Raw genomic sequence first — 14,599 nt, 5'->3', positions numbered from 1 at the left:
ATACTGCTGTATTTTTTGTTTCGTTCTCTTTTCAGGACTTGATATCTCCACCGACTATTCCTTTCATCTCTACCTACTAGACTTTTCCTCTCCACTAACTAACCCTTTCTCCATCTCCACTAACTAGTTCCTTCTCACCTGAGGTTTGATTTTTCTTTTGTTTTATTTATTTTTTAAAAATTTTATTTATTATTTTTATTTTATGTGTATGAGTGTATTATAGGTAGGTAGGGGCACCTGTGTCGTACAATGCCTGCGGAAGTCAGAAGAGGGCATCAGATCCCCTGGAACTGGACTTAACAAAGGTTGTTAGCCACCACGTAGGCACTGGGAATTGAACCCAAGTCCTCTGCAAGAACAATTGGCGCTCTTAACTGCTGAGTTAAATCTCAAACTCCTGTGAGTCTTCATTTTTCACGGTTTCAGTTACTTGTGGGAAACCTTGATTTGACAATATCAAGTGAAATATTGCAGAAAAAAATAATTCCTAAGGTGTTTGTTGTTGTTTGGGTTTTTTTTGTTTTTGTTTTTGAGACAGGGTCTGTAGCCCTGGCTGGCCTGAAACTAGCTATGTAGATCAGGCTCACCTTGAATTGACAGGGATCTATCTGCCTTTGTCTTCCGAGTGCTGAGATTATAGGTATGAACCACTCTGCCTAACTTAAATAACTTTTATTATAGTGTATCATTTTGTTGCTAATCTCATCCTATGCTTAATTAATGAAATAATCTTTTTCATAGGTATGCACATATAGGAAAGAACCCAATATACATAGGGTTTGGTACTATCTGATTTCAGCATCTGCTGGGGCACCTTGCAATGCATCCCTCACAGAAAAGGGACAGCTGCTGTCCTAATTGGATAAACACAGAAACAGATACACTCTGTCAGGTCATGCTCAGGTTTTTCACCAGATGAAAAATCAACCATCATACATTCAAGATTCACGTTCTGGGCTGCAGAGAAGGCTCAGTGGTTAAGAGCACTGGCTGCCCTTGCAGAGGACCTGGGTTCGAGGACCTGATGCCTTCTTGGCCTCCATGGCATTGTAGGCACGTGCTACACTTACATACATGCAGGCAAAACGCTCATACACATTACATAAAAATAAATAAATCGCATGACATGGGTGCACTTACCTACATGCAGGCAATACATGCGTACACATAAGAATAATAAAAATATTTTTAAAAAATAAATAAATCAAAATTCGTGTCCTATCAGAACAGAAACTATATCTGAAACGAAAGTGTAAAGTGGTCAAACATATTAAAACCTTGTGTTCTATGACAAAACCAAAACTACTGATATAAGCTACCATATTATTTCTAAAGTTACACCCCAGAGTTATGGTTCTGATGTGACAGGCCTTGTGTAGGAAAGAACTAATGACAGAGTAATCATGAGCCAGATTCGCTAGAGGATACTGGGTAAGCCATGGGATGAGAAGTTCATTGTACCAGCACATGAATGACTCAGAACACTGTGAGCGCTATTGATGTATCTTCCTACCTGACAGTTCCTCTTGCTTGAATGTCTTACTTCAGAAGTGGACATGCAGCCAGGCCACTTCCCATTTTGTGGATAATCCAGATGCACCAGGTCTCGGCAGTGAGAGTGGCAAACGTATTTGCCCTCTGAAACACAAAGCACAGAGGGTTCCTGGAGAAATGTAGTGGGTTCTCTCTATCCATCTAATAGGCACAGGGAAACATATCCATTCCCCCGCAAAAGCTGTATCCAACTTGAAGTAATGAAAACAAGTGTGTTGGCCCCATCTGTTCACAAGAAAATGCTGAGCTGTTTAGTTCTAGATGATCTTAGCCTTCTCTGAAATCCAGTCATTAAATTACTGGATATCTTTCACAAAGACAGGCTATTAGGGTTCCTTCATTTACTCATTCATTTTTTGAGACATAGGCTCACTCTACAGCCTCAGCTGCCCTCAAACTCTTTACCTGCCTGTCTCCACCCCCTTCCCCAGTTCTGGGTTGATAGACCAGTACAATGTGTCTGGTTCGCATGTTTGGGAAAGTAAAACAAAATTCACATGGCATAAACTTCACCACTTAAACAGTAAAATCCAGTGGTTTTTAGTATGTTTACAATATCGTGAGACAATCACCACTAATTATTACCCATTTCTATCATTCCAGAAATAAACTCTATACTGTTGGCAGGCAATCCCCATTTCTCTATAGACCACTAATTTATTTTATATCTTTATGGATTTTCCTGTGCTGGATATTTCTTTTTAAAAATATTTTATTTATTATTTTTACTTTATGTGTATGAGTGTATTGCTTGAATGTATGTATGTACACCCATGTTATGCAATGCCTGTGGAGGTCGAAAGAGGCCATTGAGTCCCTGGAACTGGAGTTATGGACAGTTACTAGCTGCCATTTGGGTGCTGGGAACCAAACCTGGGTCCTCTGCAAAGGCAGCCGGTGCTCTTATCTGCTGAGTCACCTCTCCAGCCCCTGGATATTTCATATAAATACATGCTGTGTGGCCTTTTCTGTCCACCAACTTTTACTTAGTAGAATATTGTAAAAGTTTATCTATTTTGTACCCTGTTCATCTCTTTGAAGAGATGAACAATATTCCATCATACGAATGAACCACAATTTGTTTATTCACTCATCAGTTGATGGCTATTTGGGCTGTTTCTTCTTTCTGTCTGTACTGGTTTCCTTTCTTTTGCTGTGATAAAAGATAACTGATAATGATAGCAGAACACATGTGATGTGTGTGTGTTGGGGGCACGAATACTGAGGGTGAAAGTCCGAAGTAGGGATGGGAGCAGGAGGAGAGGAGAGGTGGGGTTAGGTTAACCAAAACCAAGAACCTTATAATCTAATTAAAATATAATAAAAAAGGAGTTTGAACATGGGTATCCTACATGGATAGACAATGCTTCTCTCAGAAGACATAGATATTAAATGAAAATCTCAGTGCCAGGCATTGAGAGAGAGAAAAAAAACAAAGAAAAGAAAACAATTGGTCAGCAATGCAGAACGCCATAGTAGAGTCAGCAAGGGGCTAGGTGCTGGGGAACCCAAGGGCAAAGAGGCTTGCTTTAAAGACATGAGAAACGAGAGAGAGATGAGAGAGAGGGAGTGAGGACAGGTCTGGACCACTTCAAAGAGTTTGACTGTGTTCTGCCTATCTCTGGGGAACTCAGAGGAAACCTAGATATGACCACAAAGAACAGGGGTGCAGCCTCCAGATAGCCAAAGCAATCCTGAGCACAAAGAACAATGCCAGGGGGATTACCATACTAGACCTCAATCTATATTACAGAGCCATAATTATAAAAACAGTGTGGTATTGGCACAAAAACAGACTTGTAGATCAATGGCACAAAACAGAAGACCCAAACATGAGTGCACACAATTACAGCCACCTGATATTTGTCAAAGGTGCCAAGAACACACACTGGAGGAAAGACAGCATCTTCAACAAATGGTACTGGCAAAATTGAATCTCCATGTATGGAAGAATGAAATTAGACCCATACCAATCACCCTGTACAAAAGGCAATGCCAAATGGATCAAAGACAGTGTGAAGCCTGAAATGCTGAAGCTGTTGAAAGAATACACAGACAGAACCTTACAAGATATAAGTGCAGGAAAGGACTTTCTAAACTGAATATCAGTCACTCAGGAATTACGGTCAACAATCGACAAATGGGACCTCATTAAACTAAGAAGCATCTATACAGCAAAGGAAACAACCAATCAAGTGAAGAGGAAGCCTACAGAATTGGAGAGAATCTTCACCAGCTAGTCATCCAACAGATGATTAATATCCAGAATATATAAAGAACTCAAAAAACAAAGAAGCAAGAAAACAAATGACCCAATTAAAAATGGGGTATGGATCTGAACAGAGAGCTCTCAAAAGAAGAAATAACAATGGCTAAGAAATACCTTTAAAAGTGTTCAACATTCCCTAGTAATTAGGGAAATTCAAATCAAAACCGCATTAAGATTTTATCTAATCCCAATCAAAACGGCCAAGATTAAGAGAACAAATGGCTCCTAATGCATCATGGATGTGGGGAAAAAGGAGCCCTCATTCACTGTTGGTGGGATTGTAAACTGGTGCAACCACAGTGCAAATTAGTATGGAGAACTATTGAAAAACTAAAAATAAATCTACCGTATGATCCAGTCATACCACTCCTTAGTATATACCCAAAGGACTCATTCTACTACAGAGATACTTGCACGGCCATGTTTGTTGCTGCTGTTTTTACAATAGCTAAGAAATGGAAACAATCTAAATGTCCCTCAACTGATGAATGGATAATGAAAACATGGTACATTTACACGATGGAACTCTACTAAAATGTAAAGAAAAATGAAATTTTCAGGTAAATGGATGGAACTAGAAACACTTATGCTAAGTAACAGACTCAAAAAAACAAGCGACATATATTCTCTTTTATTTGTGCGAGTATATATCTTGATGCAACTGCAGGAGCCAGGAAAATGGAAAGTAACCATGGGGACAAAGGGAGTAGGAGACAAGTATTATTAAGGGGGGAATGGGGAAAAAGGGGGTACTTTAAACTGAGGAGGGAGTATCAAGGGAGTATATGAGGGAGTGAGAGGAGAGATAAATAATGCTTAGATGGTATGAAAAACCAGAGGGAAGGGGCTGGAGAGATGGCTCAGAGGTTAAGAGCACTGACTGTTCTGGCAGAGGACCCGGGTTCAAATCCCAGCACCCACATGGTAGCTAACATGAGTGTACTCATGTACATGCAGGCAATACATTCATATGCATAAAATAAAAATAAATAAAATATTTAAAAAATTGTTTAAAAAAAAAAGAAAAACCAGAGGGAGATATATTAGTTCAAAGTCTTACTGAAAAATACATATATAATAAGTGTATGAGTGCATGTGTGTAGCTATATAACAAAAAAAAGAAAAGAAAGAAAGAAAGAAAGAAAAAGAAAAAGAAAAACCAACACAGTGCCAGGTAGGAGAAGCCTCCCTTCCAGTCGCTGACCAGGGTAGTTTAAGAGACTCCCAAAATAACATAGGCTATTGCCACAGGCCTTGATTGCCTCCCAGAACTTGAAGGTAGAAGATTCTATTGCTGAAGACAGGCCACACTTCAGACATAGGACTTGGAGCAACAAAACTGGAACTGAATGACTTGGAAGCCTCTGAAGACTAGCTCTCATGGCATCAGAGGATAAGCTGCCGAGGGAGAAAACCAAACAGTGGTCCTACCCAGCTGTGAAGCCTAAAAACCATCGATGACTGGCCCAGCAAATAATCTCTATTGGTGCAGTAGTGGCCCTGTTTTGGGGGCGGGGGTAATTCAACAGCTGTCTATTTGGAATTAAGACCTACTCAATGGGAGGGAACTCATGCATGGTACTAAAAACATAGCCAAATGCATATAGCTGGGGAGGTCATAGATCCTGGAGGAAAACCTACTTTTGCTACATCCCTAGGCCAACATAATCTCTTATTTTATTCTAAATATGCAACCTCATATTTATAGACAAGTGTTCCTTTCACTTTTAATCAAAGAAGTTTCTTTTTGCAGCAGGTGGAGACTATTACAGAGTTCCCGAACTGGTCAAATACAGAGCATAACTGTGAGATGTTTAACCCTAGTGACATATCATCAATGCAACCTCTACACATAAGATGAGTACATCTCTCAGCTCTCACCAGAAAAGTTTCCTTATGCAGCAGATGGTGATTAACACAGAAACCCACAATTGGCCAATGTACAAAGAACAAGAGGCTACAAAGTGCTTATACCTAAACAGGACACCTATATCAAATCTCTGCCTGCCAACGTTCAGGGATTGTTACAAAAGAGGAGGTGGAAAGATTGCAAGAGCCAAAGGGGGTGGATGACCACAAGGAAACAGAGTTTTCAAGACAGCTGGTCATGGTATGAAAATCACAAAAATTAAAAAAAAAAATTTAAAAAAAGAACGTGGATGTCAGCCATGTTAGTAGTCAGTAAAATGTAGGCACTGTATCCAGAGGAAAAAGGCACCAGATTCTTTCCTGTCAACACCCCCCACCCCAGGGAACAAGGCAATAGAATAAAATAAATAAATAAATAAATAGAATTCCTATAGGATTCTGTATTTAAATCCAAAATCGAACAGGATATCTGATACATTCCTTATTCCTTATTCTATAGTCTTCCCCTTCTAAGAAAACCTTTTTTTAAAGTTCCAGGTTGTCTGTTCTTATCTGAGACTAGATTAAAATGATCATTTTGCTTTTTACATGTGTTTATATGATAATAAACCCAATACACATGAACTGAGTTAGAAAGCTGTATGGAGAGTTCACATTTTTCTAAGAGGGAATCTAATAACAAGAGGAAATGTTTCTCTTTTGATGCACTTTTGTTCCTCACTCAGTCCTGATCTCTATAATGCTGGCTCACTTCTTTCTCTTACTAATAGCCTACTTGAAAGAAGCAAAAACAAACCCCAAGAAATTGGAAAGTTTTATCTCTTCCTGTAAATGTTTTAATAGACTGGGAATGGTCTTTTAAAGGAGCACTGAATTACAAGACTGAAAAGACTCGTGGGTGGTTATCTACAGAATTTCATCTGCACTTAAAGGCAGTTTTGTTTTGTTCTGTTGAGAACTTGCTTGTCATGTAGCTGATCATCTGCTCCTCCTATCTCTACCTCTCAAATGTTGGGATTCCAGGCATACTCTGCCCATTGTATGTGATGTGTCAGGGATGGAACTCAGGGTTTGTGCTTGCTGTGCAAACACTTTTCCAACTGAGCTGTATCTCTGGCCCTTTTTTGTGTAACTCACATAAACATTCCTGAAAGGGGGTATGTCTCACAATGAATGGCATGATATGACATAATTGACAGCGTTTTCCATCCTTAGAGGTACATAAGATGATAGTGGCTATCAAAATAGATGGTGCCAGGCTGAGGATGTAGTTTAGTTGATAGAGTACTTGTCTAGCATACATGAAGCCCTGAGTTTGATCTCCAGTACCACATAAACCAGGCACCATGGTGCTTGTCAACAATCCCAACACTGAGGAGACAGAGGCAGGAAGATCAAAAATCTAAGATCATTCTTAATAGTAAGTTCAAAGCCAACCTGGGATACATGAGATCCTGTCTCAAAATAATAAATAAATAAATAAATAAATTAATTAATTAATTAATTAATGATGCCAGGCCAGGAGAGGTGGCATATGTCTTTGATCCTAGCACTCAAAGGAAGAAGCAGGAAGATTTCTATGAGATTGAGGCCAGCCTGGTCTACACAGTCCAGCTAGAGCTACAGACAGACCATCAAAAAACAACAAATAAAAACTTGTGCCTTAGATATGACAAGATACATTAATGTGGTACCTTACACATGCTGGGCAAGTTCTCCTGAGCCACATTTCCATCCTCTTTTTAAATTTTTTATTTTGAGATTGGGTCTCACTAAATTGCCAAGGCTAGCCTTGAACTTGTTCTCTACCCAGATAGGCTTTGAACTTGTGCTTTTCCTACCTTAGCCTCTCAAGTGGCTGAGACTGTAGGTTTGATTATAGGATGAATCCCTTGGATCTAGAGCTACAGGCATATGGGAGTTGCCTGAAGTCAGGTTCCAGGCTCCTGGAAGAGCACGTCATCTCTTCAGGATCCTGGCTAAGTTTTAATGTGAAAAGTTCGCAGACTGGAAGCTGGTCATAGAAAGTGCTCTACAAGGGTGAGCCACTGATTTTAGTGCTGTCTAAAGAAACCCTGGGTGCTGTTTGCTAAGAAAATCTGTATTAATGACTAAGGTTGCTTATTTATTGAGGTACTGGTTTCTAGATACTTCCAAGGATACTAGGAACTCCCCACTTCACGCGTTTCGTTAGATCTGTGGTTCTCCGTGGTGGAGGAAGGGAAGTGCTATAACAGCCAAAATTGGAGAAGGAAGGAGAGACCACAACTTACTTCACTAAGAGCCTTTAATAGTGGTAAGATGGTCTTGTGGCAAACACACGGGCCTAACATTTGTCATAGCTTAGTGTAAAGTCTAGCAGCTTGTTATTCACACTAAAAAACAAGCAGGTCATGACTCAAGGACATAGATTTCCTTTCTGAGACCCCTAACATTTGTCATAGCTTAGTGTAAAGTCTAGCAGCTTGTTATTCACACCAAAAAACAAGCAGGTCATGACTCAAGGACATAGATTTCCTTTCTGAGACAATTCCAACTCTCTCTTCACTTACACATTCTATCTCTGTCTCTCTTTCTCTTTGTCTCTGTCTCTGTTTGTCTGTCTCTCTTTCATACACACACACACACACACACACACACGCACACATGCTTGCAAACCGCCCTCAGTCTTAGATGGGCCATTTATCAGGAGTCTTTCTTCTTTTTAGTATTTCATTTCTGTTAAAGCTTCATAGAGCATCTGCTGATAATCAAGACTGTTCCAATTTCTGAAAACCCTCACACATTTTTTTCAGGCATGCCACTGCACCTGAAATCACCCTCCCCTGCTTTACTTCTCCACCCAGCACTACAAACCAACTCTTTTATTGCCCCCTGAGAAAGAACAATGTTGCAGGCTGAAGGCTGGAAGTCCTTCATCCTTTTAGGAAGAATCTGAACTGCAAAACACATGTCCTTGATATTTATAACTGGTCAAAATAACGCTGGAGTCAATGTTCCATCTGCTATGGAGAATCAGACCTTCTGAGCTGTCCTGTAATAGAAAAAGGCTGGAGGCTCTGTGGTCACCACCCTTTGTTTAACTCATGCAACATTTGAAAGCACATTTGCCTACAAGAAATAAAGCTTCCTTGAGAAATGGCTTCTAAATGAACTCAGATGACAAGAAACCCAAACAGCAGGTCTGGTTGCAGCGCTCATCCACAGCCCCCAGAACCAGCTGGGTCTTCTTGCAACATCAAAGGCATAAAGAACGGAATCAACGTGGGTCTCTGATCTCTCCCAGCAGCCCTGGGCCCTCAGACATCTGAACTGAGGGGAAAGCTTACCCGGTCTGTGAGTTTTCTTCACCTGAAAGTGGATTTTGTCCGAGAGCTTATAAATCGCAGTTCCCATCTCCGAGCTGAGCCTGACCCTGCTGTGTAGCATGGAGAGACAGCTGATGTGACAGGCTGAGTGGGCCAGCCCCACTGACCTGTGTGACTCAGAGCCTACTATGCAGGGGCCTGGCCTCTCTCCACTCCTGGCTCCATGCATTTTTCTAACAGGCCACCAGCCACTCTACTCCTTCATAGCTCTGTCCATCAAAGGTATTAGAGGCTGAGGGACCATAGGGTTGATTCAAGGTGCCTGTGATATTACTAGTCAAGGCCTCTGTACTCAAGACACTCAGGAGAGCTGTGTGACATTTGACAGTGTTTAAAAACCTCTCTATTCTTCAATTTCTTCTGTGAGAAAAATAGTAGTTCCCACCTTGCTAAGGTCATTCTTCCTTTTTATGGTACTGTGGATTGAACACACCTATCCTCACACATGCTGGGAAGTGCTCTACCCCTGAGCCACATGCCCATCCTCCTTTTTAATTTTTTTTATTTTGAGACTGGGTCTCACTAAATTGCCAAGGCTAGCCTTGAACTTGCTCTGTAGCCCAGGTAGGCCTTGAACTTGTGCTTCTCCTGCCTTAGCCTCTCAAGTAGCTGCGATTGTAGGTTTGATTACAGGTTGGATCTCTTGGAGCTAGAGTTACAGGCGTTTGGGCATTCCATGCTCCTGCAAGACCAAGCCATCTCTCCAGGATCCTGGTTAAGTTTTAATAGATGTGAAAAATTCATAGACTGAAAGCTGGTCTTAGTGCTGATTTTAGTGCTGTCTGAAGAAACTCTGGTTACTGCTTCTAAGATAATTTGCTTTGAGCTGCTGACTGATTGGGGTGCTAGTTTCTAGATACTTCCAAAGATACTAGGAACTCCCCACTTCACGTGTTAAGTTAGATCGAAGTGTTGGAGTGTCGGCGGAGTAGAAGTGCTACAGGAGTAGTCAAGAATGGAGAGGGCAGGAGAGACTGCCGGAACACGTGCTCCAGCCAGCCAGGTTCACTCGCAAATGCAGTCTGCTATCCGTGCCAGAGGAGGGCGCTGCGGGAGGCGTCCTTGCCTGGGCCCCTGAGCATCCTGGCGCTACCTCAGCCTCTCCGGAGGTGAGTAATTCCATCTATGGATGCCCCCGCCTCTTTCCCTGTCTTGCCGGCTGCAGGCTGCGAGGCACTTTTCTCCCTTCGTTAAGCCCTCAGGACATTCTAAAGTGAGGAAAGCCGATTTCACTAAAGCCTGATCTCAGAGGCAGGCTGTGAGGATTTGGTCAAACCCCCAGCCGCACAAAAATAGTTCTTTCTTTTCTCAGCTGGCTCCATCACTCACCAGCCCTGAGATCCCAGGGTCTCAGTTGTCACCTCTCTGAGATGAACGATGCTTAGCAGGACCTTCCAGAGTCCTGGATCCTTGGAGAGACTCAAATCTGTGCTTGCCATTGAGTCGGCGGAAACCAGCGACTCACCACGGCCATCTCTCAGGAGCATCAACGATTTTAAATTAGTTAATTGAATTATTTATCAAATTTAAGCATTGTTGTTTGTGGGCCTGGGAATTGAATGTAGGATCTTACACATACTAGACAAGTGCTCTATGGACGAACTGTTTCCCAGACCCAACAATTTTTCTTGAAATGAAACAAAGAAGCATTCAAAATTCCCAAGTTTCTTTTTTTTTCTTTCTTATATTTTTGGAAAAAATATGAGATTTTTTAAAATGTTCATTTTTGGGAAAATAGGGTGACTGATGATTGCACAGCAGTATGAATGTAATTAATGTCACCAGTTATATATTTAAAATGATTAAAATGTGTAATCCCAGTCCTTGGGAGGGAGTCTGAGAGGGAGAATTCAGAGCTTGAGGCCAGTCTGGGCTACAGAGACCCTCTCTAGCAACAACAACAACCAAAGGTTAAAATGTAAATTTTGTGTTATATATACTTTAAATATTTTATTTGTTACTTTTATTTTATGTGTATGAGTGTATTTGACTGCATGTATGTAAGACACCCATGTCATGCAATGCCTGAAGAGGTCAGAAGAGGGTGTCACATTCCCCTAGAAATGGAGTTACGGACAGTTGTTAGCCACCATGTGGGTGCTGGGAATCAAACCCTGGTTCTCTGTGAGAGCAGCCAGTGCTCTTAACTCTGAGCCGTTTCTCCAGCTTGTTATATATACTTCAACACAATAAATATATTAAAGAGTAATCTTCAAGCTTAGTGTGGTGTCACAAGCCTGTAATTCTAGCACTCAGGAAACCGAAACAGAAGGATCAGGAGTTCAAGACCATCCTCAGCTACATAGTGGAATTCAAGGTCAGCCTTGACAATATGACACCCTGTAATGAAAAAAGGCAAAGCAAACCAATCAAACAAACAAATAATAAAGAAAAGCCAAACAATAACATCAACACATTCTTCAGGAGATTAGAGAGTTCAGAAATAAATCCATACACATTTGGTCAACTGATTTCAAACTAGATAGAAAGGCAGTTCAGTAGAGAAAGGCTGGTCTTTTTAGTTGTCTGCACTGAGATAGTTACGAGTTCAGATATCTTTTTCACATTACTTAAACTTCAGTCCATACCTTACATCACAAATGAGGACTGATTAAAAATGGGTCCTGGGTCTAATAGTGAAACATCAAATGTCAACAGAGCTAGAAGACAGCATCAGGAAAGTCAAGATTGCCTTAGAAAGATCCTTACCGGAGGGCGCCCAGGGCTCTTTTCCATTTCTTCTTTGTTTTAAGAACTTTATTTTTATTAAATTTATTTATTTATTATTATTATTTTATTTATTTATTTATTTATTTATTTATTTATTTATTTATTTACTGTGAGGAGCATCATGCCAAGATGAATAGCAGTCAGAGAACAACTTTCAGGAGTCAGTTCTCTCTTTCTACCAGGGGGGAGTCCCAGGATGAACTCAGGACATTCGGCATGGTGGCAAGCACCATTTACCCATCAAGGTATCTCAACACTCTGTCCTTTCTTTTTTTAGTACTGAGGATTGAGCTCTAGACAAGTGCTCTACCACAGAGCTATACCACCCACACCTAAAAGCACAATTCTAAAATGAAAAGAATTGATAAACTGAATATAAAAATTAAGAACACTTAGCTGGGTACATAGATCAGTTGGTAGAAGGCTTGCCTAGTATACATGAAGCCATGGATTCAATCCCCATCACTGCATAACCTGGATGTGGTGGCTCCTATCTGAATCCCAGGAGGGAGGATCAGAAGTTCAAGATCAGTAATCCTCAGCTACATAGAGATTCCTGGCTAATCTGGAATACATAAGACCCTGTTTAAAAAAAAAAAGAACTTTTTCTTGTGGTGTTACTATGCCAACATTATAATTACCTGACCAAAACAGCCTGAATCTTAATTTTAGTTTTTAAGAATGGGCCTGAAATCAGAGGACATCTGTTTCCCCAAACGTCTCTTGGATCTGTGCCACGGAGCTGTATTCTGGAACTCTCTCTGGACCTGTGTCTGGAACTGTGTCTTCAAGTCAGGTCTCACTCATAATTTTTATTCAAAACTGTTTCTTCAGCTTCAATTGGGGAAGTACAAGTGTGGATCCACCATCTTCTCAGATAATCTTGCTCTTCAATCCCTAGTTTAGAAATCTCATACATACAGTGTCAAGCATCCTTTCTCAAGCTTCATATTTTCAGTGATGATGGGCATGCTGTCTTTCAGCGCTTCAATATGTTACTTCTCAAGCGTGCCCACATTCATCTGTTATCTTTTGGGGTGGACTAGCATATTGAAGTTCCCAAGAAACAAGTTTAGGTGCCCAGATCACAAGAGCACATGTTTCAGTGAGTTTGCCAAGGTTAATTAAAAGTCACTAATCCAGATTCTGTCCATTTTATAAAAGTCATTCCTATACTTTCTAAGTCAGGCATGGTGGCTCACACCTTTAATCCTAGGACTAGGGAGACAGAGGCAGGAACATCTTTGTGAGTACAAGGCCAGCCTGGTCTACATAGAAAGTTCCAGGCCAGCTCACAACCAATATATTATATGTTAATAAACAGCCACAGGATAGGAAAAGTTCACCAGAGGATACCAACCTGATTAGAACCCTCAAATTCAAGAGACCAATAATAACCCTAACACTGAGGGCCAAAGAGATAAGCATCAGAGTCCGTGTTCTGGGCAAAGCAGGTGTAGCTGAAGACAGATGGACCAAGAGCAACAGGTAGTGTCCAATCTGTACATTACTAGAGAGTTCAGGCTTTGGGTTTTGGTCAACTCTCAGGAACCCTCAAAGTATTCTACTCCCATCAGCCTAAACCTCCTGGAGGCAAAGACCTGTAGAGGACCTCACAGCAGAGGAGTCTCAAAAAGAAAATGGTAGAATTATCATAGGATTAGGAAGGAGAGTAAAGTTTAGGTAAAATGTAAATGAAGCAGAGCAAGGCTACATGTAAGGGTGTCCTCATCCCTCTAGATTGCCAAGGCAGGCAGCTCGTTTCCTTGGAAACCACACAGGTAAGATGAATGTAGAATGTCTTATTCAGAAAAGCCTCTGAAGAGCCACACCTGGACTGTAATCAAGGCTGTCTTTTTGTGTCAAAATGACTTAGATTTTCTAGGCAAGAGCAGGGTGTCTCATCCTGACTTGTGTTACTACAATCAGCAAGTCTCTCATAATGCATGCTCCAGGAACATCTCTGGAGATCACAACGACGTTTTACAGCTGCAGTGTGTCCTGAAGAGAAGCATCAACACTATTTCCAGGTTCTCAATCTGATGAGCAGTAAGACAGTTTAACTTTCTTAGACCAAACTCATTTGTATTATGACATTTTGTAATTGCTGCATTTTAAAAAGATTGTTTTCTTATTATTTCTTTCTTGGTGTGTATGTGTGTGTGTGTGTGTGTGTGTTTTGAGACAGTGTCTCACTTTGTAGCCCAGGCTGGCCCATACCTCTCCACCCTCCTGCCTCAGCCTCTCTCTCTACAGCTGGGGTTACAGACATGTATCACCATACCCAGTTCATTTCATAGTTTTTTCTTCTTTTATGTATGTATGTATATGTATGTATGTATGTATGTATTTATGGAGGGCACCTATGTGCCACAACATCCATGTGGAGGTCAGAGTTGCAGGAGTCGGTTCTCTCCTTCCACCATGTGGGTTTTAGGTTTGAACACAGGTTGTCGGTCTTGGTGGCAAGCACCTTTATCTACTGAGCCACCTTGCCAGCCCACATTCCATATTTTTCAATAGATTCCCAATACAGTTTTTCATATATTGAAACATTTTCGATAGCTTATCACTTCCATGCCCACACCTGTACCTCACCATTTCCTCCTTCCTTTAGCTTTCCTTGTCTTTTCTTGCTTCAATATAGACAGTCTGCTTTCTAAGCCCCATTGAGCCTCATCCTGGTTATTTTCTTAATCTCTCTCTCTCTTTCACTCTCTCTCTCTCTATATATATATGTGTGTGTGTATATATATACATTTATGTGTGTGTAATCGGCTCTTTCCTGTCTATGGAGAAAGAAGTGCTT

At 40.9% G+C, this 14,599-nt stretch overlaps 1 pseudogene; it reads right to left on the bottom strand.

Moving 5' to 3' along the window:
- Positions 1-9,088, bottom strand: part of LOC103730857 — a 51,520-nt pseudogene extending 42,432 nt beyond the window's left edge.
- Between the last annotated feature and the right edge of the window lie 5,511 nt (positions 9,089-14,599).

Source organism: Nannospalax galili, unplaced genomic scaffold, assembly GCF_000622305.1.
Source record: "Nannospalax galili isolate Female #2095 unplaced genomic scaffold, S.galili_v1.0 scaffold110, whole genome shotgun sequence".
Classification (NCBI taxonomy): Eukaryota; Metazoa; Chordata; class Mammalia; order Rodentia; family Spalacidae; genus Nannospalax; species Nannospalax galili.
The sequence above is the reverse complement of the archived record's forward strand: the minus strand, read 5'-3'. Positions and strand labels throughout refer to the sequence as shown.